Source organism: Pristiophorus japonicus, chromosome 7 (assembly GCF_044704955.1).
Source record: "Pristiophorus japonicus isolate sPriJap1 chromosome 7, sPriJap1.hap1, whole genome shotgun sequence".
Lineage (NCBI taxonomy): Eukaryota > Metazoa > Chordata > Chondrichthyes > Pristiophoridae > Pristiophorus > Pristiophorus japonicus.
Genome location: NC_091983.1, coordinates 15,885,291 through 15,912,627, shown reverse-complemented (window position 1 = coordinate 15,912,627; position 27,337 = coordinate 15,885,291). Strand labels below are relative to the sequence as shown.

Genomic DNA, 27,337 nt, shown 5'->3' with positions numbered 1-27,337 from the left:
TATCACTACAGCCCTGTATACCATGAGCTTGGTGCCAGATTTGAAGGCCTGATCTTGGAACACTGTCTTCCTCCGGCGGCCGAAGGCCCAACAGCCTGTATCCTGCAATATTTACAGGACATCCTCTCTCGTCAACACTAACATTGTCCTTAACCAATACTGCCACCCCAACTGCTACCATTCATGTACACCCGATATCCAGCTATATTTACGGCCCACGCCTGCCCTTTGAGCCAGATCCCAGTTATTGCCACAGCATCATATTCCGATTTGCTTGCAGATCAGCAAAACTTATTTAGTAAAAGAAGAGGAAACAATAAGACTTTTAATATCAAGCTCATATTTTATGAGTGTGCTCTATCAGCCAAAACTCCTCAAATTAATTGAAAGAGAATGATTTTAGAGATGCATCCTTGTCAAGGCTGGGATTAGTTGCAGTGCAAGTGTTGGCTGCAACCACATTAAAAGTTGCCTTTAGCAGAGGATGGTTTCGATCCATCGACCTCTGGGTTATGGGCCCAGCACGCTTCCGCTGCGCCACTCTGCTGCTGGTGTTGGAACTGATGAATTGCACCTCCTTGTGCTGGGACATGGCTGGCTGCGGTTGCGTGTGATTGACAGCTGCTCTAGTGAGCGGATTGGGCCGCGGGGTCACGTGGTGGATGGGCGTGATTAACCACTGCTCCAGTCATCACCAGAGGCAGCCCCTCGAAATCGAGGAAGACTTGCTTCCACTCTAAAAGTGAGTTCTCAGGTGGCTGTTCAGTCCAATACAGGAATTACAGTCTCTGTCACAGCTGGGGCAGACAGTGGTTAAAGGAAAGGGTGGGTGGGGAGTCTGGTTTGCCGCACGCTCCTTCCGCTGCCTGCGCTTGTTTTCTGCATGTTCTCGGCGGCGAGACTCGAGGTGCTCAGCGCCCTCCCGGATGCTCTTCCTCCACTTAGGGCGCTCTTTGGCAAGAGATTCCCAGGTGTCGGTGGGGATGTTGCACTTTATCAAGGAGGCTTTGAGGATGTGCTTGAAACGTTCCCTCTGCCCACCTGCGGCTCACTTGCCGTGTAGGATTCCTAGTAGAGCGCTTGTTTTGGGAGTCTTGTGTCGAGAATGCGGACAATGTGGCCCGCCCAATGGAGCTGGTCGAGTGTGGTCAGTGCTTCGATGCTGGGGATGTTGGCTTGATCGAGAGCACTGACGTTGAAGCGTCTATCCTCCCAGGGGATTTGCAGGATGTTGTGGTATTTCTCCAGCGATTTGAGGTGATTGCTGTATATGGTCCATGTCTCTGAGCCACCCAGGAGGCCGGATATCACTACAGCCCTGTATACCATGAGCTTGGTGCCAGATTTGAAGGCCTGATCTTGGAACACTGTCTTCCTCCGGCGGCCGAAGGCCCAACAGCCTGTATCCTGCAATATTTACAGGACATCCTCTCTCGTCAACACTAACATTGTCCTTAACCAATACTGCCACCCCAACTGCTACCATTCATGTACACCCGATATCCAGCTATATTTACGGCCCACGCCTGCCCTTTGAGCCAGATCCCAGTTATTGCCACAGCATCATATTCCGATTTGCTTGCAGATCAGCAAAACTTATTTAGTAAAAGAAGAGGAAACAATAAGACTTTTAATATCAAGCTCATATTTTATGAGTGTGCTCTATCAGCCAAAACTCCTCAAATTAATTGAAAGAGAATGATTTTAGAGATGCATCCTTGTCAAGGCTGGGATTAGTTGCAGTGCAAGTGTTGGCTGCAACCACATTAAAAGTTGCCTTTAGCAGAGGATGGTTTCGATCCATCGACCTCTGGGTTATGGGCCCAGCACGCTTCCGCTGCGCCACTCTGCTGCTGGTGTTGGAACTGATGAATTGCACCTCCTTGTGCTGGGACATGGCTGGCTGCGGTTGCGTGTGATTGACAGCTGCTCTAGTGAGCGGATTGGGCCGCGGGGTCACGTGGTGGATGGGCGTGATTAACCACTGCTCCAGTCATCACCAGAGGCAGCCCCTCGAAATCGAGGAAGACTTGCTTCCACTCTAAAAGTGAGTTCTCAGGTGGCTGTTCAGTCCAATACAGGAATTACAGTCTCTGTCACAGCTGGGGCAGACAGTGGTTAAAGGAAAGGGTGGGTGGGGAGTCTGGTTTGCCGCACGCTCCTTCCGCTGCCTGCGCTTGTTTTCTGCATGTTCTCGGCGGCGAGACTCGAGGTGCTCAGCGCCCTCCCGGATGCTCTTCCTCCACTTAGGGCGCTCTTTGGCAAGAGATTCCCAGGTGTCGGTGGGGATGTTGCACTTTATCAAGGAGGCTTTGAGGATGTGCTTGAAACGTTCCCTCTGCCCACCTGCGGCTCACTTGCCGTGTAGGATTCCTAGTAGAGCGCTTGTTTTGGGAGTCTTGTGTCGAGAATGCAGACAATGTGGCCCGCCCAATGGAGCTGGTCGAGTGTGGTCAGTGCTTCGATGCTGGGGATGTTGGCTTGATCGAGAGCACTGACGTTGAAGCGTCTATCCTCCCAGGGGATTTGCAGGATGTTGTGGTATTTCTCCAGCGATTTGAGGTGATTGCTGTATATGGTCCATGTCTCTGAGCCACCCAGGAGGCCGGATATCACTACAGCCCTGTATACCATGAGCTTGGTGCCAGATTTGAAGGCCTGATCTTGGAACACTGTCTTCCTCCGGCGGCCGAAGGCCCAACAGCCTGTATCCTGCAATATTTACAGGACATCCTCTCTCGTCAACACTAACATTGTCCTTAACCAACACTGCCACCCCAACTGCTACCATTCATGTACACCCGATATCCAGCTATATTTACGGCCCACGCCTGCCCTTTGAGCCAGATCCCAGTTATTGCCACAGCATCATATTCCGATTTGCTTACAGATCAGCAAAACTTATTTAGTAAAAGAAGAGGAAACAATAAGACTTTTAATATCAAGCTCATATTTTATGAGTGTGCTCTATCAGCCAAAACTCCTCAAATTAATTGAAAGAGAATGATTTTAGAGATGCATCCTTGTCAAGGCTGGGATTAGTTGCAGTGCAAGTGTTGGCTGCAACCACATTAAAAGTTGCCTTTAGCAGAGGATGGTTTCGATCCATCGACCTCTGGGTTATGGGCCCAGCACGCTTCCGCTGCGCCACTCTGCTGCTGGTGTTGGAACTGATGAATTGCACCTCCTTGTGCTGGGACATGGCTGGCTGCGGTTGCGTGTGATTGACAGCTGCTCTAGTGAGCGGATTGGGCCGCGGGGTCACGTGGTGGATGGGCGTGATTAACCACTGCTCCAGTCATCACCAGAGGCAGCCCCTCGAAATCGAGGAAGACTTGCTTCCACTCTAAAAGTGAGTTCTCAGGTGGCTGTTCAGTCCAATACAGGAATTACAGTCTCTGTCACAGCTGGGGCAGACAGTGGTTAAAGGAAAGGGTGGGTGGGGAGTCTGGTTTGCCGCACGCTCCTTCCGCTGCCTGCGCTTGTTTTCTGCATGTTCTCGGCGGCGAGACTCGAGGTGCTCAGCGCCCTCCCGGATGCTCTTCCTCCACTTAGGGCGCTCTTTGGCAAGAGATTCCCAGGTGTCGGTGGGGATGTTGCACTTTATCAAGGAGGCTTTGAGGATGTGCTTGAAACGTTCCCTCTGCCCACCTGCGGCTCACTTGCCGTGTAGGATTCCTAGTAGAGCGCTTGTTTTGGGAGTCTTGTGTCGAGAATGCAGACAATGTGGCCCGCCCAATGGAGCTGGTCGAGTGTGGTCAGTGCTTCGATGCTGGGGATGTTGGCTTGATCGAGAGCACTGACGTTGAAGCGTCTATCCTCCCAGGGGATTTGCAGGATGTTGTGGTATTTCTCCAGCGATTTGAGGTGATTGCTGTATATGGTCCATGTCTCTGAGCCACCCAGGAGGCCGGATATCACTACAGCCCTGTATACCATGAGCTTGGTGCCAGATTTGAAGGCCTGATCTTGGAACACTGTCTTCCTCCGGCGGCCGAAGGCCCAACAGCCTGTATCCTGCAATATTTACAGGACATCCTCTCTCGTCAACACTAACATTGTCCTTAACCAACACTGCCACCCCAACTGCTACCATTCATGTACACCCGATATCCAGCTATATTTACGGCCCACGCCTGCCCTTTGAGCCAGATCCCAATAATTGCCACAGCATCATATTCCGATTTGCTTGCAGATCAGCAAACTTATTTAGTAAAAGAAGAGGAAACAATAAGACTTTTAATATCAAGCTCATATTTTATGAGTGTGCTCTATCAGCCAAAACTCCTCAAATTAATTGAAAGAGAATGATTTTAGAGATGCATCCTTGTCAAGGCTGGGATTAGTTGCAGTGCAAGTGTTGGCTGCAACCACATTAAAAGTTGCCTTTAGCAGAGGATGGTTTCGATCCATCGACCTCTGGGTTATGGGCCCAGCATGCTTCCGCTGCGCCACTCTGCTGCTGGTGTTGGAACTGATGAATTGCACCTCCTTGTGCTGGGACATGGCTGGCTGCGGTTGCGTGTGATTGACAGCTGCTCTAGTGAGCGGATTGGGCCGCGGGGTCACGTGGTGGATGGGCGTGATTAACCACTGCTCCAGTCATCACCAGAGGCAGTCCCTCGAAATCGAGGAAGACTTGCTTCCACTCTAAATGTGAGTTCTCAGGTGGCTGTTCAGTCCAATACAGGAATTACAGTCTCTGTCACAGCTGGGGAAGACAGTGGTTAAAGGAAAGGGTGGGTGGGGAGTCTGGTTTGCCGCACGCTCCTTCCGCTGCCTGCGCTTGTTTTCTGCATGTTCTCGGCGGCGAGACTCGAGGTGCTCAGCGCCCTCCCGGATGCTCTTCCTCCACTTAGGGCGCTCTTTGGCAAGAGATTCCCAGGTGTCGGTGGGGATGTTGCACTTTATCAAGGAGGCTTTGAGGATGTCCTTGAAACGTTCCCTCTGCCCACCTGCGGCTCACTTGCCGTGTAGGATTCCTAGTAGAGCGCTTGTTTTGGGAGTCTTGTGTCGAGAATCCGGACAATGTGGCCCGCCCAATGGAGCTGGTCGAGTGTGGTCAGTGCTTCGATGCTGGGGATGTTGGCTTGATCGAGAGCACTGACGTTGAAGCGTCTATCCTCCCAGGTGATTTGCAGGATGTTGTGGTATTTCTCCAGTGATTTGAGGTGATTGCTGTATATGGTCCATGTCTCTGAGCCACCCAGGAGGCCGGATATCACTACAGCCCTGTATACCATGAGCTTGGTGCCAGATTTGAAGGCCTGATCTTGGAACACTGTCTTCCTCCGGCGGCCGAAGGCCCAACAGCCTGTATCCTGCAATATTTACAGGACATCCTCTCTCGTCAACACTAACATTGTCCTTAACCAATACTGCCACCCCAACTGCTACCATTCATGTACACCCGATATCCAGCTATATTTACGGCCCACGCCTGCCCTTTGAGCCAGATCCCAGTTATTGCCACAGCATCATATTCCGATTTGCTTGCAGATCAGCAAAACTTATTTAGTGAAAGAAGAGGAAACAATAAGACTTTTAATATCAAGCTCATATTTTATGAGTGTGCTCTATCAGCCAAAGCTCCTCAAATTAATTGAAAGAGAATGATTTTAGAGATGCATCCTTGTCAAGGCTGGGATTAGTTGCAGTGCAAGTGTTGGCTGCAACCACATTAAAAGTTGCCTTTAGCAGAGGATGGTTTCGATCCATCGACCTCTGGGTTATGGGCCCAGCACGCTTCCGCTGCGCCACTCTGCTGCTGGTGGTGGAAATAATGAATTGCACCTCCTTGTGCTTGGACATGGCTGGCTGCGGTTGCGTGTGATTGACAGCTGCTCTAGTGAGCGGATTGGGCCGCGGGGTCACGTGGTGGATGGGAGTGATTAACCACTGCTCCAGTCATCACCAGAGGCAGCCCCTCGAAATCGAGGAAGACTTGCTTCCACTCTAAAAGTGAGTTCTCAGGTGGCTGTTCAGTCCAATACAGGAATTACAGTCTCTGTCACAGCTGGGGCAGACAGTGGTTAAAGGAAAGGGTGGGTGGGGAGTCTGGTTTGCCGCACGCTCCTTCCGCTGCCTGCGCTTGTTTTCTGCATGTTCTCGGCGGCGAGACTCGAGGTGCTCAGCGCCCTCCCGGATGCTCTTCCTCCACTTAGGGCGCTCTTTGGCAAGAGATTCCCAGGTGTCGGTGGGGATGTTGCACTTTATCAAGGAGGCTTTAAGGATGTCCTTGAAACGTTCCCTCTGCCCACCTGCGGCTCACTTGCCGTCTAGGATTCCTAGTAGAGCGCTTGTTTTGGGAGTCTTGTGTCGAGAATGCGGACAATGTGGCCCGCCCAATGGAGCTGGTCGAGTGTGGTCAGTGCTTCGATGCTGGGGATGTTGGCTTGATCGAGAGCACTGACGTTGAAGCGTCTATCCTCCCAGGGGATTTGCAGGATGTTGTGGTATTTCTCCAGCGATTTGAGGTGATTGCTGTATATGGTCCATGTCTCTGAGCCACCCAGGAGGCCGGATATCACTACAGCCCTGTATACCATGAGCTTGGTGCCAGATTTGAAGGCCTGATCTTGGAACACTGTCTTCCTCCGGCGGCCGAAGGCCCAACAGCCTGTATCCTGCAATATTTACAGGACATCCTCTCTCGTCAACACTAACATTGTCCTTAACCAATACTGCCACCCCAACTGCTACCATTCATGTACACCCGATATCCAGCTATATTTACGGCCCACGCCTGCCCTTTGAGCCAGATCCCAGTTATTGCCACAGCATCATATTCCGATTTGCTTGCAGATCAGCAAAACTTATTTAGTAAAAGAAGAGGAAACAATAAGACTTTTAATATCAAGCTCATATTTTATGAGTGTGCTCTATCAGCCAAAACTCCTCAAATTAATTGAAAGAGAATGATTTTAGAGATGCATCCTTGTCAAGGCTGGGATTAGTTGAAGTGCAAGTGTTGGCTGCAACCACATTAAAAGTTGCCTTTAGCAGAGGATGGTTTCGATCCATCGACCTCTGGGTTATGGGCCCAGCACGCTTCAGCTGCGCCACTCTGCTGCTGGTGTTGGAACTGATGAATTGCACCTCCTTGTGCTGGGACATGGCTGGCTGCGGTTGCGTGTGATTGACAGCTGCTCTAGTGAGCGGATTGGGCCGCGGGGTCACGTGGTGGATGGGCGTGATTAACCACTGCTCCAGTCATCACCAGAGGCAGCCCCTCGAAATCGAGGAAGACTTGCTTCCACTCTAAAAGTGAGTTCTCAGGTGGCTGTTCAGTCCAATACAGGAATTACAGTCTCTGTCACAGCTGGGGCAGACAGTGGTTAAAGGAAAGGGTGGGTGGGGAGTCTGGTTTGCCGCACGCTCCTTCCGCTGCCTGCGCTTGTTTTCTGCATGTTCTCGGCGGCGAGACTCGAGGTGCTCAGCGCCCTCCCGGATGCTCTTCCTCCACTTAGGGCGCTCTTTGGCAAGAGATTCCCAGGTGTCGGTGGGGATGTTGCACTTTATCAAGGAGGCTTTGAGGATGTGCTTGAAACGTTCCCTCTGCCCACCTGCGGCTCACTTGCCGTGTAGGATTCCTAGTAGAGCGCTTGTTTTGGGAGTCTTGTGTCGAGAATGCAGACAATGTGGCCCGCCCAATGGAGCTGGTCGAGTGTGGTCAGTGCTTCGATGCTGGGGATGTTGGCTTGATCGAGAGCACTGACGTTGAAGCGTCTATCCTCCCAGGGGATTTGCAGGATGTTGTGGTATTTCTCCAGCGATTTGAGGTGATTGCTGTATATGGTCCATGTCTCTGAGCCACCCAGGAGGCCGGATATCACTACAGCCCTGTATACCATGAGCTTGGTGCCAGATTTGAAGGCCTGATCTTGGAACACTGTCTTCCTCCGGCGGCCGAAGGCCCAACAGCCTGTATCCTGCAATATTTACAGGACATCCTCTCTCGTCAACACTAACATTGTCCTTAACCAACACTGCCACCCCAACTGCTACCATTCATGTACACCCGATATCCAGCTATATTTACGGCCCACGCCTGCCCTTTGAGCCAGATCCCAGTTATTGCCACAGCATCATATTCCGATTTGCTTGCAGATCAGCAAAACTTATTTAGTAAAAGAAGAGGAAACAATAAGACTTTTAATATCAAGCTCATATTTTATGAGTGTGCTCTATCAGCCAAAACTCCTCAAATTAATTGAAAGAGAATGATTTTAGAGATGCATCCTTGTCAAGGCTGGGATTAGTTGCAGTGCAAGTGTTGGCTGCAACCACATTAAAAGTTGCCTTTAGCAGAGGATGGTTTCGATCCATCGACCTCTGGGTTATGGGCCCAGCACGCTTCCGCTGCGCCACTCTGCTGCTGGTGTTGGAACTGATGAATTGCACCTCCTTGTGCTGGGACATGGCTGGCTGCGGTTGCGTGTGATTGACAGCTGCTCTAGTGAGCGGATTGGGCCGCGGGGTCACGTGGTGGATGGGCGTGATTAACCACTGCTCCAGTCATCACCAGAGGCAGCCCCTCGAAATCGAGGAAGACTTGCTTCCACTCTAAAAGTGAGTTCTCAGGTGGCTGTTCAGTCCAATACAGGAATTACAGTCTCTGTCACAGCTGGGGCAGACAGTGGTTAAAGGAAAGGGTGGGTGGGGAGTCTGGTTTGCCGCACGCTCCTTCCGCTGCCTGCGCTTGTTTTCTGCATGTTCTCGGCGGCGAGACTCGAGGTGCTCAGCGCCCTCCCGGATGCTCTTCCTCCACTTAGGGCGCTCTTTGGCAAGAGATTCCCAGGTGTCGGTGGGGATGTTGCACTTTATCAAGGAGGCTTTGAGGATGTGCTTGAAACGTTCCCTCTGCCCACCTGCGGCTCACTTGCCGTGTAGGATTCCTAGTAGAGCGCTTGTTTTGGGAGTCTTGTGTCGAGAATGCAGACAATGTGGCCCGCCCAATGGAGCTGGTCGAGTGTGGTCAGTGCTTCGATGCTGGGGATGTTGGCTTGATCGAGAGCACTGACGTTGAAGCGTCTATCCTCCCAGGGGATTTGCAGGATGTTGTGGTATTTCTCCAGCGATTTGAGGTGATTGCTGTATATGGTCCATGTCTCTGAGCCACCCAGGAGGCCGGATATCACTACAGCCCTGTATACCATGAGCTTGGTGCCAGATTTGAAGGCCTGATCTTGGAACACTGTCTTCCTCCGGCGGCCGAAGGCCCAACAGCCTGTATCCTGCAATATTTACAGGACATCCTCTCTCGTCAACACTAACATTGTCCTTAACCAACACTGCCACCCCAACTGCTACCATTCATGTACACCCGATATCCAGCTATATTTACGGCCCACGCCTGCCCTTTGAGCCAGATCCCAATAATTGCCACAGCATCATATTCCGATTTGCTTGCAGATCAGCAAACTTATTTAGTAAAAGAAGAGGAAACAATAAGACTTTTAATATCAAGCTCATATTTTATGAGTGTGCTCTATCAGCCAAAACTCCTCAAATTAATTGAAAGAGAATGATTTTAGAGATGCATCCTTGTCAAGGCTGGGATTAGTTGCAGTGCAAGTGTTGGCTGCAACCACATTAAAAGTTGCCTTTAGCAGAGGATGGTTTCGATCCATCGACCTCTGGGTTATGGGCCCAGCATGCTTCCGCTGCGCCACTCTGCTGCTGGTGTTGGAACTGATGAATTGCACCTCCTTGTGCTGGGACATGGCTGGCTGCGGTTGCGTGTGATTGACAGCTGCTCTAGTGAGCGGATTGGGCCGCGGGGTCACGTGGTGGATGGGCGTGATTAACCACTGCTCCAGTCATCACCAGAGGCAGTCCCTCGAAATCGAGGAAGACTTGCTTCCACTCTAAATGTGAGTTCTCAGGTGGCTGTTCAGTCCAATACAGGAATTACAGTCTCTGTTACAGCTGGGGAAGACAGTGGTTAAAGGAAAGGGTGGGTGGGGAGTCTGGTTTGCCGCACGCTCCTTCCGCTGCCTGCGCTTGTTTTCTGCATGTTCTCGGCGGCGAGACTCGAGGTGCTCAGCGCCCTCCCGGATGCTCTTCCTCCACTTAGGGCGCTCTTTGGCAAGAGATTCCCAGGTGTCGGTGGGGATGTTGCACTTTATCAAGGAGGCTTTGAGGATGTCCTTGAAACGTTCCCTCTGCCCACCTGCGGCTCACTTGCCGTGTAGGATTCCTAGTAGAGCGCTTGTTTTGGGAGTCTTGTGTCGAGAATCCGGACAATGTGGCCCGCCCAATGGAGCTGGTCGAGTGTGGTCAGTGCTTCGATGCTGGGGATGTTGGCTTGATCGAGAGCACTGACGTTGAAGCGTCTATCCTCCCAGGTGATTTGCAGGATGTTGTGGTATTTCTCCAGTGATTTGAGGTGATTGCTGTATATGGTCCATGTCTCTGAGCCACCCAGGAGGCCGGATATCACTACAGCCCTGTATACCATGAGCTTGGTGCCAGATTTGAAGGCCTGATCTTGGAACACTGTCTTCCTCCGGCGGCCGAAGGCCCAACAGCCTGTATCCTGCAATATTTACAGGACATCCTCTCTCGTCAACACTAACATTGTCCTTAACCAATACTGCCACCCCAACTGCTACCATTCATGTACACCCGATATCCAGCTATATTTACGGCCCACGCCTGCCCTTTGAGCCAGATCCCAGTTATTGCCACAGCATCATATTCCGATTTGCTTGCAGATCAGCAAAACTTATTTAGTGAAAGAAGAGGAAACAATAAGACTTTTAATATCAAGCTCATATTTTATGAGTGTGCTCTATCAGCCAAAGCTCCTCAAATTAATTGAAAGAGAATGATTTTAGAGATGCATCCTTGTCAAGGCTGGGATTAGTTGCAGTGCAAGTGTTGGCTGCAACCACATTAAAAGTTGCCTTTAGCAGAGGATGGTTTCGATCCATCGACCTCTGGGTTATGGGCCCAGCACGCTTCCGCTGCGCCACTCTGCTGCTGGTGGTGGAAATAATGAATTGCACCTCCTTGTGCTTGGACATGGCTGGCTGCGGTTGCGTGTGATTGACAGCTGCTCTAGTGAGCGGATTGGGCCGCGGGGTCACGTGGTGGATGGGCGTGATTAACCACTGCTCCAGTCATCACCAGAGGCAGTCCCTCGAAATCGAGGAAGACTTGCTTCCACTCTAAAAGTGAGTTCTCAGGTGGCTGTTCAGTCCAATACAGGAATTACAGTCTCTGTCACAGCTGGGGCAGACAGTGGTTAAAGGAAAGGGTGGGTGGGGAGTCTGGTTTGCCGCACGCTCCTTCCGCTGCCTGCGCTTGTTTTCTGCATGTTCTCGGCGGCGAGACTCGAGGTGCTCAGCGCCCTCCCGGATGCTCTTCCTCCACTTAGGGCGCTCTTTGGCAAGAGATTCCCAGGTGTCGGTGGGGATGTTGCACTTTATCAAGGAGGCTTTAAGGATGTCCTTGAAACGTTCCCTCTGCCCACCTGCGGCTCACTTGCCGTCTAGGATTCCTAGTAGAGCGCTTGTTTTGGGAGTCTTGTGTCGAGAATGCGGACAATGTGGCCCGCCCAATGGAGCTGGTCGAGTGTGGTCAGTGCTTCGATGCTGGGGATGTTGGCTTGATCGAGAGCACTGACGTTGAAGCGTCTATCCTCCCAGGGGATTTGCAGGATGTTGTGGTATTTCTCCAGCGATTTGAGGTGATTGCTGTATATGGTCCATGTCTCTGAGCCACCCAGGAGGCCGGATATCACTACAGCCCTGTATACCATGAGCTTGGTGCCAGATTTGAAGGCCTGATCTTGGAACACTGTCTTCCTCCGGCGGCCGAAGGCCCAACAGCCTGTATCCTGCAATATTTACAGGACATCCTCTCTCGTCAACACTAACATTGTCCTTAACCAATACTGCCACCCCAACTGCTACCATTCATGTACACCCGATATCCAGCTATATTTACGGCCCACGCCTGCCCTTTGAGCCAGATCCCAGTTATTGCCACAGCATCATATTCCGATTTGCTTGCAGATCAGCAAAACTTATTTAGTAAAAGAAGAGGAAACAATAAGACTTTTAATATCAAGCTCATATTTTATGAGTGTGCTCTATCAGCCAAAACTCCTCAAATTAATTGAAAGAGAATGATTTTAGAGATGCATCCTTGTCAAGGCTGGGATTAGTTGCAGTGCAAGTGTTGGCTGCAACCACATTAAAAGTTGCCTTTAGCAGAGGATGGTTTCGATCCATCGACCTCTGGGTTATGGGCCCAGCACGCTTCCGCTGCGCCACTCTGCTGCTGGTGTTGGAACTGATGAATTGCACCTCCTTGTGCTGGGACATGGCTGGCTGCGGTTGCGTGTGATTGACAGCTGCTCTAGTGAGCGGATTGGGCCGCGGGGTCACGTGGTGGATGGGCGTGATTAACCACTGCTCCAGTCATCACCAGAGGCAGTCCCTCGAAATCGAGGAAGACTTGCTTCCACTCTAAAAGTGAGTTCTCAGGTGGCTGTTCAGTCCAATACAGGAATTACAGTCTCTGTCACAGCTGGGGCAGACAGTGGTTAAAGGAAAGGGTGGGTGGGGAGTCTGGTTTGCCGCACGCTCCTTCCGCTGCCTGCGCTTGTTTTCTGCATGTTCTCGGCGGCGAGACTCGAGGTGCTCAGCGCCCTCCCGGATGCTCTTCCTCCACTTAGGGCGCTCTTTGGCAAGAGATTCCCAGGTGTCGGTGGGGATGTTGCACTTTATCAAGGAGGCTTTGAGGATGTGCTTGAAACGTTCCCTCTGCCCACCTGCGGCTCACTTGCCGTGTAGGATTCCTAGTAGAGCGCTTGTTTTGGGAGTCTTGTGTCGAGAATGCAGACAATGTGGCCCGCCCAATGGAGCTGGTCGAGTGTGGTCAGTGCTTCGATGCTGGGGATGTTGGCTTGATCGAGAGCACTGACGTTGAAGCGTCTATCCTCCCAGGGGATTTGCAGGATGTTGTGGTATTTCTCCAGCGATTTGAGGTGATTGCTGTATATGGTCCATGTCTCTGAGCCACCCAGGAGGCCGGATATCACTACAGCCCTGTATACCATGAGCTTGGTGCCAGATTTGAAGGCCTGATCTTGGAACACTGTCTTCCTCCGGCGGCCGAAGGCCCAACAGCCTGTATCCTGCAATATTTACAGGACATCCTCTCTCGTCAACACTAACATTGTCCTTAACCAATACTGCCACCCCAACTGCTACCATTCATGTACACCCGATATCCAGCTATATTTACGGCCCACGCCTGCCCTTTGAGCCAGATCCCAGTTATTGCCACAGCATCATATTCCGATTTGCTTGCAGATCAGCAAAACTTATTTAGTAAAAGAAGAGGAAACAATAAGACTTTTAATATCAAGCGCATATTTTATGAGTGTGCTCTATCAGCCAAAACTCCTCAAATTAATTGAAAGAGAATGATTTTAGAGATGCATCCTTGTCAAGGCTGGGATTAGTTGCAGTGCAAGTGTTGGCTGCAACCACATTAAAAGTTGCCTTTAGCAGAGGATGGTTTCGATCCATCGACCTCTGGGTTATGGGCCCAGCACGCTTCCGCTGCGCCACTCTGCTGCTGGTGGTGGAAATAATGAATTGCACCTCCTTGTGCTGGGACATGGCTGGCTGCGGTTGCGTGTGATTGACAGCTGCTCTAGTGAGCGGATTGGGCCGCGGGGTCACGTGGTGGATGGGCGTGATTAACCACTGCTCCAGTCATCACCAGAGGCAGCCCCTCGAAATCGAGGAAGACTTGCTTCCACTCTAAAAGTGAGTTCTCAGGTGGCTGTTCAGTCCAATACGGGAATTACAGTCTCTGTCACAGCTGGGGCAGACAGTGGTTAAAGGAAAGGGTGGGTGGGGAGTCTGGTTTGCCGCACGCTCCTTCCGCTGCCTGCGCTTGTTTTCTGCATGTTCTCGGCGGCGAGACTCGAGGTGCTCAGCGCCCTCCCGGATGCTCTTCCTCCACTTAGGGCGCTCTTTGGCAAGAGATTCCCAGGTGTCGGTGGGGATGTTGCACTTTATCAAGGAGGCTTTGAGGATGTGCTTGAAACGTTCCCTCTGCCCACCTGCGGCTCACTTGCCGTGTAGGATTCCTAGTAGAGCGCTTGTTTTGGGAGTCTTGTGTCGAGAATGCGGACAATGTGGCCCGCCCAATGGAGCTGGTCGAGTGTGGTCAGTGCTTCGATGCTGGGGATGTTGGCTTGATCGAGAGCACTGACGTTGAAGCGTCTATCCTCCCAGGGGATTTGCAGGATGTTGTGGTATTTCTCCAGCGATTTGAGGTGATTGCTGTATATGGTCCATGTCTCTGAGCCACCCAGGAGGCCGGATATCACTACAGCCCTGTATACCATGAGCTTGGTGCCAGATTTGAAGGCCTGATCTTGGAACACTGTCTTCCTCCGGCGGCCGAAGGCCCAACAGCCTGTATCCTGCAATATTTACAGGACATCCTCTCTCGTCAACACTAACATTGTCCTTAACCAACACTGCCACCCCAACTGCTACCATTCATGTACACCCGATATCCAGCTATATTTACGGCCCACGCCTGCCCTTTGAGCCAGATCCCAATAATTGCCACAGCATCATATTCCGATTTGCTTGCAGATCAGCAAACTTATTTAGTAAAAGAAGAGGAAACAATAAGACTTTTAATATCAAGCTCATATTTTATGAGTGTGCTCTATCAGCCAAAACTCCTCAAATTAATTGAAAGAGAATGATTTTAGAGATGCATCCTTGTCAAGGTTGGGATTAGTTGCAGTGCAAGTGTTGGCTGCAACCACATTAAAAGTTGCCTTTAGCAGAGGATGGTTTCGATCCATCGACCTCTGGGTTATGGGCCCAGCACGCTTCCGCTGCGCCACTCTGCTGCTGGTGTTGGAACTGATGAATTGCACCTCCTTGTGCTTGGACATGGCTGGCTGCGGTTGCGTGTGATTGACAGCTGCTCTAGTGAGCGGATTGGGCCGCGGGGTCACGTGGTGGATGGGCGTGATTAACCACTGCTCCAGTCATCACCAGAGGCAGTCCCTCGAAATCGAGGAAGACTTGCTTCCACTCTAAATGTGAGTTCTCAGGTGGCTGTTCAGTCCAATACAGGAATTACAGTCTCTGTCACAGCTGGGGAAGACAGTGGTTAAAGGAAAGGGTGGGTGGGGAGTCTGGTTTGCCGCACGCTCCTTCCGCTGCCTGCGCTTGTTTTCTGCATGTTCTCGGCGGCGAGACTCGAGGTGCTCAGCGCCCTCCCGGATGCTCTTCCTCCACTTAGGGCGCTCTTTGGCAAGAGATTCCCAGGTGTCGGTGGGGATGTTGCACTTTATCAAGGAGGCTTTGAGGATGTCCTTGAAACGTTCCCTCTGCCCACCTGCGGCTCACTTGCCGTGTAGGATTCCTAGTAGAGCGCTTGTTTTGGGAGTCTTGTGTCGAGAATCCGGACAATGTGGCCCGCCCAATGGAGCTGGTCGAGTGTGGTCAGTGCTTCGATGCTGGGGATGTTGGCTTGATCGAGAGCACTGACGTTGAAGCGTCTATCCTCCCAGGTGATTTGCAGGATGTTGTGGTATTTCTCCAGTGATTTGAGGTGATTGCTGTATATGGTCCATGTCTCTGAGCCACCCAGGAGGCCGGATATCACTACAGCCCTGTATACCATGAGCTTGGTGCCAGATTTGAAGGCCTGATCTTGGAACACTGTCTTCCTCCGGCGGCCGAAGGCCCAACAGCCTGTATCCTGCAATATTTACAGGACATCCTCTCTCGTCAACACTAACATTGTCCTTAACCAATACTGCCACCCCAACTGCTACCATTCATGTACACCCGATATCCAGCTATATTTACGGCCCACGCCTGCCCTTTGAGCCAGATCCCAGTTATTGCCACAGCATCATATTCCGATTTGCTTGCAGATCAGCAAAACTTATTTAGTGAAAGAAGAGGAAACAATAAGACTTTTAATATCAAGCTCATATTTTATGAGTGTGCTCTATCAGCCAAAGCTCCTCAAATTAATTGAAAGAGAATGATTTTAGAGATGCATCCTTGTCAAGGCTGGGATTAGTTGCAGTGCAAGTGTTGGCTGCAACCACATTAAAAGTTGCCTTTAGCAGAGGATGGTTTCGATCCATCGACCTCTGGGTTATGGGCCCAGCACGCTTCCGCTGCGCCACTCTGCTGCTGGTGGTGGAAATAATGAATTGCACCTCCTTGTGCTTGGACATGGCTGGCTGCGGTTGCGTGTGATTGACAGCTGCTCTAGTGAGCGGATTGGGCCGCGGGGTCACGTGGTGGATGGGAGTGATTAACCACTGCTCCAGTCATCACCAGAGGCAGCCCCTCGAAATCGAGGAAGACTTGCTTCCACTCTAAAAGTGAGTTCTCAGGTGGCTGTTCAGTCCAATACAGGAATTACAGTCTCTGTCACAGCTGGGGCAGACAGTGGTTAAAGGAAAGGGTGGGTGGGGAGTCTGGTTTGCCGCACGCTCCTTCCGCTGCCTGCGCTTGTTTTCTGCATGTTCTCGGCGGCGAGACTCGAGGTGCTCAGCGCCCTCCCGGATGCTCTTCCTCCACTTAGGGCGCTCTTTGGCAAGAGATTCCCAGGTGTCGGTGGGGATGTTGCACTTTATCAAGGAGGCTTTAAGGATGTCCTTGAAACGTTCCCTCTGCCCACCTGCGGCTCACTTGCCGTCTAGGATTCCTAGTAGAGCGCTTGTTTTGGGAGTCTTGTGTCGAGAATGCGGACAATGTGGCCCGCCCAATGGAGCTGGTCGAGTGTGGTCAGTGCTTCGATGCTGGGGATGTTGGCTTGATCGAGAGCACTGACGTTGAAGCGTCTATCCTCCCAGGGGATTTGCAGGATGTTGTGGTATTTCTCCAGCGATTTGAGGTGATTGCTGTATATGGTCCATGTCTCTGAGCCACCCAGGAGGCCGGATATCACTACAGCCCTGTATACCATGAGCTTGGTGCCAGATTTGAAGGCCTGATCTTGGAACACTGTCTTCCTCCGGCGGCCGAAGGCCCAACAGCCTGTATCCTGCAATATTTACAGGACATCCTCTCTCGTCAACACTAACATTGTCCTTAACCAATACTGCCACCCCAACTGCTACCATTCATGTACACCCGATATCCAGCTATATTTACGGCCCACGCCTGCCCTTTGAGCCAGATCCCAGTTATTGCCACAGCATCATATTCCGATTTGCTTGCAGATCAGCAAAACTTATTTAGTAAAAGAAGAGGAAACAATAAGACTTTTAATATCAAGCTCATATTTTATGAGTGTGCTCTATCAGCCAAAACTCCTCAAATTAATTGAAAGAGAATGATTTTAGAGATGCATCCTTGTCAAGGCTGGGATTAGTTGCAGTGCAAGTGTTGGCTGCAACCACATTAAAAGTTGCCTTTAGCAGAGGATGGTTTCGATCCATCGACCTCTGGGTTATGGGCCCAGCACGCTTCCGCTGCGCCACTCTGCTGCTGGTGTTGGAACTGATGAATTGCACCTCCTTGTGCTGGGACATGGCTGGCTGCGGTTGCGTGTGATTGACAGCTGCTCTAGTGAGCGGATTGGGCCGCGGGGTCACGTGGTGGATGGGCGTGATTAACCACTGCTCCAGTCATCACCAGAGGCAGTCCCTCGAAATCGAGGAAGACTTGCTTCCACTCTAAAAGTGAGTTCTCAGGTGGCTGTTCAGTCCAATACAGGAATTACAGTCTCTGTCACAGCTGGGGCAGACAGTGGTTAAAGGAAAGGGTGGGTGGGGAGTCTGGTTTGCCGCACGCTCCTTCCGCTGCCTGCGCTTGTTTTCTGCATGTTCTCGGCGGCGAGACTCGAGGTGCTCAGCGCCCTCCCGGATGCTCTTCCTCCACTTAGGGCGCTCTTTGGCAAGAGATTCCCAGGTGTCGGTGGGGATGTTGCACTTTATCAAGGAGGCTTTGAGGATGTGCTTGAAACGTTCCCTCTGCCCACCTGCGGCTCACTTGCCGTGTAGGATTCCTAGTAGAGCGCTTGTTTTGGGAGTCTTGTGTCGAGAATGCAGACAATGTGGCCCGCCCAATGGAGCTGGTCGAGTGTGGTCAGTGCTTCGATGCTGGGGATGTTGGCTTGATCGAGAGCACTGACGTTGAAGCGTCTATCCTCCCAGGGGATTTGCAGGATGTTGTGGTATTTCTCCAGCGATTTGAGGTGATTGCTGTATATGGTCCATGTCTCTGAGCCACCCAGGAGGCCGGATATCACTACAGCCCTGTATACCATGAGCTTGGTGCCAGATTTGAAGGCCTGATCTTGGAACACTGTCTTCCTCCGGCGGCCGAAGGCCCAACAGCCTGTATCCTGCAATATTTACAGGACATCCTCTCTCGTCAACACTAACATTGTCCTTAACCAATACTGCCACCCCAACTGCTACCATTCATGTACACCCGATATCCAGCTATATTTACGGCCCACGCCTGCCCTTTGAGCCAGATCCCAGTTATTGCCACAGCATCATATTCCGATTTGCTTGCAGATCAGCAAAACTTATTTAGTAAAAGAAGAGGAAACAATAAGACTTTTAATATCAAGCGCATATTTTATGAGTGTGCTCTATCAGCCAAAACTCCTCAAATTAATTGAAAGAGAATGATTTTAGAGATGCATCCTTGTCAAGGCTGGGATTAGTTGCAGTGCAAGTGTTGGCTGCAACCACATTAAAAGTTGCCTTTAGCAGAGGATGGTTTCGATCCATCGACCTCTGGGTTATGGGCCCAGCACGCTTCCGCTGCGCCACTCTGCTGCTGGTGGTGGAAATAATGAATTGCACCTCCTTGTGCTGGGACATGGCTGGCTGCGGTTGCGTGTGATTGACAGCTGCTCTAGTGAGCGGATTGGGCCGCGGGGTCACGTGGTGGATGGGCGTGATTAACCACTGCTCCAGTCATCACCAGAGGCAGCCCCTCGAAATCGAGGAAGACTTGCTTCCACTCTAAAAGTGAGTTCTCAGGTGGCTGTTCAGTCCAATACGGGAATTACAGTCTCTGTCACAGCTGGGGCAGACAGTGGTTAAAGGAAAGGGTGGGTGGGGAGTCTGGTTTGCCGCACGCTCCTTCCGCTGCCTGCGCTTGTTTTCTGCATGTTCTCGGCGGCGAGACTCGAGGTGCTCAGCGCCCTCCCGGATGCTCTTCCTCCACTTAGGGCGCTCTTTGGCAAGAGATTCCCAGGTGTCGGTGGGGATGTTGCACTTTATCAAGGAGGCTTTGAGGATGTGCTTGAAACGTTCCCTCTGCCCACCTGCGGCTCACTTGCCGTGTAGGATTCCTAGTAGAGCGCTTGTTTTGGGAGTCTTGTGTCGAGAATGCGGACAATGTGGCCCGCCCAATGGAGCTGGTCGAGTGTGGTCAGTGCTTCGATGCTGGGGATGTTGGCTTGATCGAGAGCACTGACGTTGAAGCGTCTATCCTCCCAGGGGATTTGCAGGATGTTGTGGTATTTCTCCAGCGATTTGAGGTGATTGCTGTATATGGTCCATGTCTCTGAGCCACCCAGGAGGCCGGATATCACTACAGCCCTGTATACCATGAGCTTGGTGCCAGATTTGAAGGCCTGATCTTGGAACACTGTCTTCCTCCGGCGGCCGAAGGCCCAACAGCCTGTATCCTGCAATATTTACAGGACATCCTCTCTCGTCAACACTAACATTGTCCTTAACCAACACTGCCACCCCAACTGCTACCATTCATGTACACCCGATATCCAGCTATATTTACGGCCCACGCCTGCCCTTTGAGCCAGATCCCAATAATTGCCACAGCATCATATTCCGATTTGCTTGCAGATCAGCAAACTTATTTAGTAAAAGAAGAGGAAACAATAAGACTTTTAATATCAAGCTCATATTTTATGAGTGTGCTCTATCAGCCAAAACTCCTCAAATTAATTGAAAGAGAATGATTTTAGAGATGCATCCTTGTCAAGGCTGGGATTAGTTGCAGTGCAAGTGTTGGCTGCAACCACATTAAAAGTTGCCTTTAGCAGAGGATGGTTTCGATCCATCGACCTCTGGGTTATGGGCCCAGCACGCTTCCGCTGCGCCACTCTGCTGCTGGTGCTGGAAATAATGAATTGCACCTCCTTGTGCTGGGACATGGCTGGCTGCGGTTGCGTGTGATTGACAGCTGCTCTAGTGAGCGGATTGGGCCGCGGGGTCACGTGGTGGATGGGCGTGATTAACCACTGCTCCAGTCATCACCAGAAGACTTGCTTCCACTCTAAATGTGAGTTCTCAGGTGGCTGTTCAGTCCAATACAGGAATTACAGTCTCTGTCACAGCTGGGGAAGACAGTGGTTAAAGGAAAGGGTGGGTGGGGAGTCTGGTTTGCCGCACGCTCCTTCCGCTGCCTGCGCTTGTTTTCTGCATGTTCTCGGCGGCGAGACTCGAGGTGCTCAGCGCCCTCCCGGATGCTCTTCCTCCACTTAGGGCGCTCTTTGGCAAGAGATTCCCAGGTGTCGGTGGGGATGTTGCACTTTATCAAGGAGGCTTTGAGGATGTCCTTGAAACGTTCCCTCTGCCCACCTGCGGCTCACTTGCCGTGTAGGATTCCTAGTAGAGCGCTTGTTTTGGGAGTCTTGTGTCGAGAATGCGGACAATGTGGCCCGCCCAATGGAGCTGGTCGAGTGTGGTCAGTGCTTCGATGCTGGGGATGTTGGCTTGATCGAGAGCACTGACGTTGAAGCGTCTATCCTCCCAGGGGATTTGCAGGATGTTGTGGTATTTCTCCAGCGATTTGAGGTGATTGCTGTATATGGTCCATGTCTCTGAGCCACCCAGGAGGCCGGATATCACTACAGCCCTGTATACCATGAGCTTGGTGCCAGATTTGAAGGCCTGATCTTGGAACACTGTCTTCCTCCGGCGGCCGAAGGCCCAACAGCCTGTATCCTGCAATATTTACAGGACATCCTCTCTCGTCAACACTAACATTGTCCTTAACCAACACTGCCACCCCAACTGCTACCATTCATGTACACCCGATATCCAGCTATATTTACGGCCCACGCCTGCCCTTTGAGCCAGATCCCAATAATTGCCACAGCATCATATTCCGATTTGCTTGCAGATCAGCAAACTTATTTAGTAAAAGAAGAGGAAACAATAAGACTTTTAATATCAAGCTCATATTTTATGAGTGTGCTCTATCAGCCAAAACTCCTCAAATTAATTGAAAGAGAATGATTTTAGAGATGCATCCTTGTCAAGGCTGGGATTAGTTGCAGTGCAAGTGTTGGCTGCAACCACATTAAAAGTTGCCTTTAGCAGAGGATGGTTTCGATCCATCGACCTCTGGGTTATGGGCCCAGCACGCTTCCGCTGCGCCACTCTGCTGCTGGTGCTGGAAATAATGAATTGCACCTCCTTGTGCTGGGACATGGCTGGCTGCGGTTGCGTGTGATTGACAGCTGCTCTAGTGAGCGGATTGGGCCGCGGGGTCACGTGGTGGATGGGCGTGATTAACCACTGCTCCAGTCATCACCAGAGGCAGTCCCTCGAAATCGAGGAAGACTTGCTTCCACTCTAAATGTGAGTTCTCAGGTGGCTGTTCAGTCCAATACAGGAATTACAGTCTCTGTCACAGCTGGGGAAGACAGTGGTTAAAGGAAAGGGTGGGTGGGGAGTCTGGTTTGCCGCACGCTCCTTCCGCTGCCTGCGCTTGTTTTCTGCATGTTCTCGGCGGCGAGACTCGAGGTGCTCAGCGCCCTCCCGGATGCTCTTCCTCCACTTAGGGCGCTCTTTGGCAAGAGATTCCCAGGTGTCGGTGGGGATGTTGCACTTTATCAAGGAGGCTTTGAGGATGTCCTTGAAACGTTCCCTCTGCCCACCTGCGGCTCACTTGCCGTGTAGGATTCCTAGTAGAGCGCTTGTTTTGGGAGTCTTGTGTCGAGAATGCGGACAATGTGGCCCGCCCAATGGAGCTGGTCGAGTGTGGTCAGTGCTTCGATGCTGGGGATGTTGGCTTGATCGAGAGCACTGACGTTGAAGCGTCTATCCTCCCAGGGGATTTGCAGGATGTTGTGGTATTTCTCCAGTGATTTGAGGTGATTGCTGTATATGGTCCATGTCTCTGAGCCACCCAGGAGGCCGGATATCACTACAGCCCTGTATACCATGAGCTTGGTGCCAGATTTGAAGGCCTGATCTTGGAACACTGTCTTCCTCCGGCGGCCGAAGGCCCAACAGCCTGTATCCTGCAATATTTACAGGACATCCTCTCTCGTCAACACTAACATTGTCCTCAACCAATACTGCCACCCCAACTGCTACCATTCATGTACACCCGATATCCAGCTATATTTACGGCCCACGCCTGCCCTTTGAGCCAGATCCCAATAATTGCCACAGCATCATATTCCGATTTGCTTGCAGATCAGCAAACTTATTTAGTAAAAGAAGAGGAAACAATAAGACTTTTAATATCAAGCTCATATTTTATGAGTGTGCTCTATCAGCCAAAACTCCTCAAATTAATTGAAAGAGAATGATTTTAGAGATGCATCCTTGTCAAGGCTGGGATTAGTTGCAGTGCAAGTGTTGGCTGCAACCACATTAAAAGTTGCCTTTAGCAGAGGATGGTTTCGATCCATCGACCTCTGGGTTATGGGCCCAGCACGCTTCCGCTGCGCCACTCTGCTGCTGGTGTTGGAACTGATGAATTGCACCTCCTTGTGCTGGGACATGGCTGGCTGCGGTTGCGTGTGATTGACAGCTGCTCTAGTGAGCGGATTGGGCCGCGGGGTCACGTGGTGGATGGGCGTGATTAACCACTGCTCCAGTCATCACCAGAGGCAGCCCCTCGAAATCGAGGAAGACTTGCTTCCACTCTAAATGTGAGTTCTCAGGTGGCTGTTCAGTCCAATACGGGAATTACAGTCTCTGTCACAGCTGGGGAAGACAGTGGTTGAAGGAAAGGGTGGGTGGGAAGTCTGGTTTGCCGCACGCTCCTTCCGCTGCCTGCGCTTGTTTTCTGCATGTTCTCGGCGGCGAGACTCGAGGTGCTTAGCGCCCTCCCGGATGCTCTTCCTCCACTTAGGGCGCTCTTTGGCAAGAGATTCCCAGGTGTCGGTGGGGATGTTGCACTTTATCAAGGAGGCTTTGAGGATGTCCTTGAAACGTTCCCTCTTCCCACCTGCGGCTCACTTGCCGTGTAGGATTCCTAGTAGAGCGCTTGTTTTTGGAGTCTTGTGTTAAGAATGCGGACAATGTGGCCCGCCCAATGGAGCTGGTCGAGTGTGGTCAGTGCTTCGATGCTGGGGATGTTGGCTTGATCGAGAGCACTGACGTTGAAGCGTCTATCCTCCCAGGGGATTTGCAGGATGTTGTGGTATTTCTCCAGTGATTTGAGGTGATTGCTGTATATGGTCCATGTCTCTGAGCCACCCAGGAGGCCGGATATCACTACAGCCCTGTATACCATGAGCTTGGTGCCAGATTTGAAGGCCTGATCTTGGAACACTGTCTTCCTCCGGCGGCCGAAGGCCCAACAGCCTGTATCCTGCAATATTTACAGGACATCCTCTCTCGTCAACACTAACATTGTCCTTAACCAACACTGCCACCCCAACTGCTACCATTCATGTACACCCGATATCCAGCTATATTTACGGCCCACGCCTGCCCTTTGAGCCAGATCCCAATAATTGCCACAGCATCATATTCCGATTTGCTTGCAGATCAGCAAACTTATTTAGTAAAAGAAGAGGAAACAATAAGACTTTTAATATCAAGCTCATATTTTATGAGTGTGCTCTATCAGCCAAAACTCCTCAAATTAATTGAAAGAGAATGATTTTAGAGATGCATCCTTGTCAAGGCTGGGATTAGTTGCAGTGCAAGTGTTGGCTGCAACCACATTAAAAGTTGCCTTTAGCAGAGGATGGTTTCGATCCATCGACCTCTGGGTTATGGGCCCAGCACGCTTCCGCTGCGCCACTCTGCTGCTGGTGCTGGAAATAATGAATTGCACCTCCTTGTGCTGGGACATGGCTGGCTGCGGTTGCGTGTGATTGACAGCTGCTCTAGTGAGCGGATTGGGCCGCGGGGTCACGTGGTGGATGGGCGTGATTAACCACTGCTCCAGTCATCACCAGAGGCAGTCCCTCGAAATCGAGGAAGACTTGCTTCCACTCTAAATGTGAGTTCTCAGGTGGCTGTTCAGTCCAATACAGGAATTACAGTCTCTGTCACAGCTGGGGCAGACAGTGGTTAAAGGAAAGGGTGGGTGGGAAGTCTGGTTTGCCGCACGCTCCTTCCGCTGCCTGCGCTTGTTTTCTGCATGTTCTCGGCGGCGAGACTCGAGGTGCTCAGCGCCCTCCCGGATGCTCTTCCTCCACTTAGGGCGCTCTTTGGCAAGAGATTCCCAGGTGTCGGTGGGGATGTTGCACTTTATCAAGGAGGCTTTGAGGATGTCCTTGAAACGTTCCCTCTGCCCACCTGCGGCTCACTTGCCGTGTAGGATTCCTAGTAGAGCGCTTGTTTTGGGAGTCTTGTGTCGAGAATGCGGACAATGTGGCCCGCCCAATGGAGCTGGTCGAGTGTGGTCAGTGCTTCGATGCTGGGGATGTTGGCTTGATCGAGAGCACTGACGTTGAAGCGTCTATCCTCCCAGGGGATTTGCAGGATGTTGTGGTATTTCTCCAGTGATTTGAGGTGATTGCTGTATATGGTCCATGTCTCTGAGCCACCCAGGAGGCCGGATATCACTACAGCCCTGTATACCATGAGCTTGGTGCCAGATTTGAAGGCCTGATCTTGGAACACTGTCTTCCTCCGGCGGCCGAAGGCCCAACAGCCTGTATCCTGCAATATTTACAGGACATCCTCTCTCGTCAACACTAACATTGTCCTCAACCAATACTGCCACCCCAACTGCTACCATTCATGTACACCCGATATCCAGCTATATTTACGGCCCACGCCTGCCCTTTGAGCCAGATCCCAATAATTGCCACAGCATCATATTCCGATTTGCTTGCAGATCAGCAAACTTATTTAGTAAAAGAAGAGGAAACAATAAGACTTTTAATATCAAGCTCATATTTTATGAGTGTGCTCTATCAGCCAAAACTCCTCAAATTAATTGAAAGAGAATGATTTTAGAGATGCATCCTTGTCAAGGCTGGGATTAGTTGCAGTGCAAGTGTTGGCTGCAACCACATTAAAAGTTGCCTTTAGCAGAGGATGGTTTCGATCCATCGACCTCTGGGTTATGGGCCCAGCACGCTTCCGCTGCGCCACTCTGCTGCTGGTGTTGGAACTGATGAATTGCACCTCCTTGTGCTGGGACATGGCTGGCTGCGGTTGCGTGTGATTGACAGCTGCTCTAGTGAGCGGATTGGGCCGCGGGGTCACGTGGTGGATGGGCGTGATTAACCACTGCTCCAGTCATCACCAGAGGCAGTCCCTCGAAATCGAGGAAGACTTGCTTCCACTCTAAATGTGAGTTCTCAGGTGGCTGTTCAGTCCAATACGGGAATTACAGTCTCTGTCACAGCTGGGGAAGACAGTGGTTGAAGGAAAGGGTGGGTGGGAAGTCTGGTTTGCCGCACGCTCCTTCCGCTGCCTGCGCTTGTTTTCTGCATGTTCTCGGCGGCGAGACTCGAGGTGCTTAGCGCCCTCCCGGATGCTCTTCCTCCACTTAGGGCGCTCTTTGGCAAGAGATTCCCAGGTGTCGGTGGGGATGTTGCACTTTATCAAGGAGGCTTTGAGGATGTCCTTGAAACGTTCCCTCTTCCCACCTGCGGCTCACTTGCCGTGTAGGATTCCTAGTAGAGCGCTTGTTTTTGGAGTCTTGTGTTAAGAATGCGGACAATGTGGCCCGCCCAATGGAGCTGGTCGAGTGTGGTCAGTGCTTCGATGCTGGGGATGTTGGCTTGATCGAGAGCACTGACGTTGAAGCGTCTATCCTCCCAGGGGATTTGCAGGATGTTGTGGTATTTCTCCAGTGATTTGAGGTGATTGCTGTATATGGTCCATGTCTCTGAGCCACCCAGGAGGCCGGATATCACTACAGCCCTGTATACCATGAGCTTGGTGCCAGATTTGAAGGCCTGATCTTGGAACACTGTCTTCCTCCGGCGGCCGAAGGCCCAACAGCCTGTATCCTGCAATATTTACAGGACATCCTCTCTCGTCAACACTAACATTGTCCTTAACCAACACTGCCACCCCAACTGCTACCATTCATGTACACCCGATATCCAGCTATATTTACGGCCCACGCCTGCCCTTTGAGCCAGATCCCAATAATTGCCACAGCATCATATTCCGATTTGCTTGCAGATCAGCAAACTTATTTAGTAAAAGAAGAGGAAACAATAAGACTTTTAATATCAAGCTCATATTTTATGAGTGTGCTCTATCAGCCAAAACTCCTCAAATTAATTGAAAGAGAATGATTTTAGAGATGCATCCTTGTCAAGGCTGGGATTAGTTGCAGTGCAAGTGTTGGCTGCAACCACATTAAAAGTTGCCTTTAGCAGAGGATGGTTTCGATCCATCGACCTCTGGGTTATGGGCCCAGCACGCTTCCGCTGCGCCACTCTGCTGCTGGTGCTGGAAATAATGAATTGCACCTCCTTGTGCTGGGACATGGCTGGCTGCGGTTGCGTGTGATTGACAGCTGCTCTAGTGAGCGGATTGGGCCGCGGGGTCACGTGGTGGATGGGCGTGATTAACCACTGCTCCAGTCATCACCAGAGGCAGCCCCTCGAAATCGAGGAAGACTTGCTTCCACTCTAAAAGTGAGTTCTCAGGTGGCTGTTCAGTCCAATACGGGAATTACAGTCTCTGTCACAGCTGGGGCAGACAGTGGTTAAAGGAAAGGGTGGGTGGGGAGTCTGGTTTGCCGCACGCTCCTTCCGCTGCCTGCGCTTGTTTTCTGCATGTTCTCGGCGGCGAGACTCGAGGTGCTCAGCGCCCTCCCGGATGCTCTTCCTCCACTTAGGGCGCTCTTTGGCAAGAGATTCCCAGGTGTCGGTGGGGATGTTGCACTTTATCAAGGAGGCTTTGAGGATGTCCTTGAAACGTTCCCTCTGCCCACCTGCGGCTCACTTGCCGTCTAGGATTCCTAGTAGAGCGCTTGTTTTGGGAGTCTTGTGTCGAGAATGCGGACAATGTGGCCCGCCCAATGGAGCTGGTCGAGTGTGGTCAGTGCTTCGATGCTGGGGATGTTGGCTTGATCGAGAGCACTGACGTTGAAGCGTCTATCCTCCCAGGGGATTTGCAGGATGTTGTGGTATTTCTCCAGCGATTTGAGGTGATTGCTGT

The 27,337-nt window shown here is 51.4% G+C and overlaps 18 non-coding genes across 18 annotated transcripts; all 18 read right to left on the bottom strand.

Annotated features, from left to right (window-relative positions):
• Nucleotides 1-475: 475 nt before the first annotated feature.
• trnam-cau (transfer RNA methionine (anticodon CAU)) lies at nt 476-547 on the bottom strand. Its single transcript has one exon. It is a non-coding gene; the product is annotated as a tRNA-Met (tRNA).
• Nucleotides 548-1,780: 1,233 nt separating this feature from the next.
• On the bottom strand, nt 1,781-1,852 carry trnam-cau (transfer RNA methionine (anticodon CAU)). Its single transcript has one exon. It is a non-coding gene; the product is annotated as a tRNA-Met (tRNA).
• Nucleotides 1,853-3,085: 1,233 nt separating this feature from the next.
• trnam-cau (transfer RNA methionine (anticodon CAU)) lies at nt 3,086-3,157 on the bottom strand. Its single transcript has one exon. It is a non-coding gene; the product is annotated as a tRNA-Met (tRNA).
• A 2,537-nt stretch (nt 3,158-5,694) lies between these two features.
• trnam-cau (transfer RNA methionine (anticodon CAU)) lies at nt 5,695-5,766 on the bottom strand. The gene has a single exon. It is a non-coding gene; the product is annotated as a tRNA-Met (tRNA).
• A 2,538-nt stretch (nt 5,767-8,304) lies between these two features.
• Nucleotides 8,305-8,376, bottom strand: trnam-cau (transfer RNA methionine (anticodon CAU)). Its single transcript has one exon. It is a non-coding gene; the product is annotated as a tRNA-Met (tRNA).
• A 2,537-nt stretch (nt 8,377-10,913) lies between these two features.
• Nucleotides 10,914-10,985, bottom strand: trnam-cau (transfer RNA methionine (anticodon CAU)). The gene has a single exon. It is a non-coding gene; the product is annotated as a tRNA-Met (tRNA).
• A 1,233-nt stretch (nt 10,986-12,218) lies between these two features.
• trnam-cau (transfer RNA methionine (anticodon CAU)) lies at nt 12,219-12,290 on the bottom strand. Its single transcript has one exon. It is a non-coding gene; the product is annotated as a tRNA-Met (tRNA).
• Nucleotides 12,291-13,523: 1,233 nt separating this feature from the next.
• trnam-cau (transfer RNA methionine (anticodon CAU)) lies at nt 13,524-13,595 on the bottom strand. Its single transcript has one exon. It is a non-coding gene; the product is annotated as a tRNA-Met (tRNA).
• Nucleotides 13,596-14,827: 1,232 nt separating this feature from the next.
• On the bottom strand, nt 14,828-14,899 carry trnam-cau (transfer RNA methionine (anticodon CAU)). Its single transcript has one exon. It is a non-coding gene; the product is annotated as a tRNA-Met (tRNA).
• A 1,233-nt stretch (nt 14,900-16,132) lies between these two features.
• trnam-cau (transfer RNA methionine (anticodon CAU)) lies at nt 16,133-16,204 on the bottom strand. Its single transcript has one exon. It is a non-coding gene; the product is annotated as a tRNA-Met (tRNA).
• Nucleotides 16,205-17,437: 1,233 nt separating this feature from the next.
• trnam-cau (transfer RNA methionine (anticodon CAU)) lies at nt 17,438-17,509 on the bottom strand. Its single transcript has one exon. It is a non-coding gene; the product is annotated as a tRNA-Met (tRNA).
• Nucleotides 17,510-18,742: 1,233 nt separating this feature from the next.
• Nucleotides 18,743-18,814, bottom strand: trnam-cau (transfer RNA methionine (anticodon CAU)). Its single transcript has one exon. It is a non-coding gene; the product is annotated as a tRNA-Met (tRNA).
• A 1,232-nt stretch (nt 18,815-20,046) lies between these two features.
• On the bottom strand, nt 20,047-20,118 carry trnam-cau (transfer RNA methionine (anticodon CAU)). Its single transcript has one exon. It is a non-coding gene; the product is annotated as a tRNA-Met (tRNA).
• A 1,210-nt stretch (nt 20,119-21,328) lies between these two features.
• Nucleotides 21,329-21,400, bottom strand: trnam-cau (transfer RNA methionine (anticodon CAU)). Its single transcript has one exon. It is a non-coding gene; the product is annotated as a tRNA-Met (tRNA).
• Nucleotides 21,401-22,632: 1,232 nt separating this feature from the next.
• Nucleotides 22,633-22,704, bottom strand: trnam-cau (transfer RNA methionine (anticodon CAU)). The gene has a single exon. It is a non-coding gene; the product is annotated as a tRNA-Met (tRNA).
• A 1,232-nt stretch (nt 22,705-23,936) lies between these two features.
• On the bottom strand, nt 23,937-24,008 carry trnam-cau (transfer RNA methionine (anticodon CAU)). The gene has a single exon. It is a non-coding gene; the product is annotated as a tRNA-Met (tRNA).
• A 1,232-nt stretch (nt 24,009-25,240) lies between these two features.
• On the bottom strand, nt 25,241-25,312 carry trnam-cau (transfer RNA methionine (anticodon CAU)). The gene has a single exon. It is a non-coding gene; the product is annotated as a tRNA-Met (tRNA).
• A 1,232-nt stretch (nt 25,313-26,544) lies between these two features.
• Nucleotides 26,545-26,616, bottom strand: trnam-cau (transfer RNA methionine (anticodon CAU)). Its single transcript has one exon. It is a non-coding gene; the product is annotated as a tRNA-Met (tRNA).
• Between the last annotated feature and the right edge of the window lie 721 nt (nt 26,617-27,337).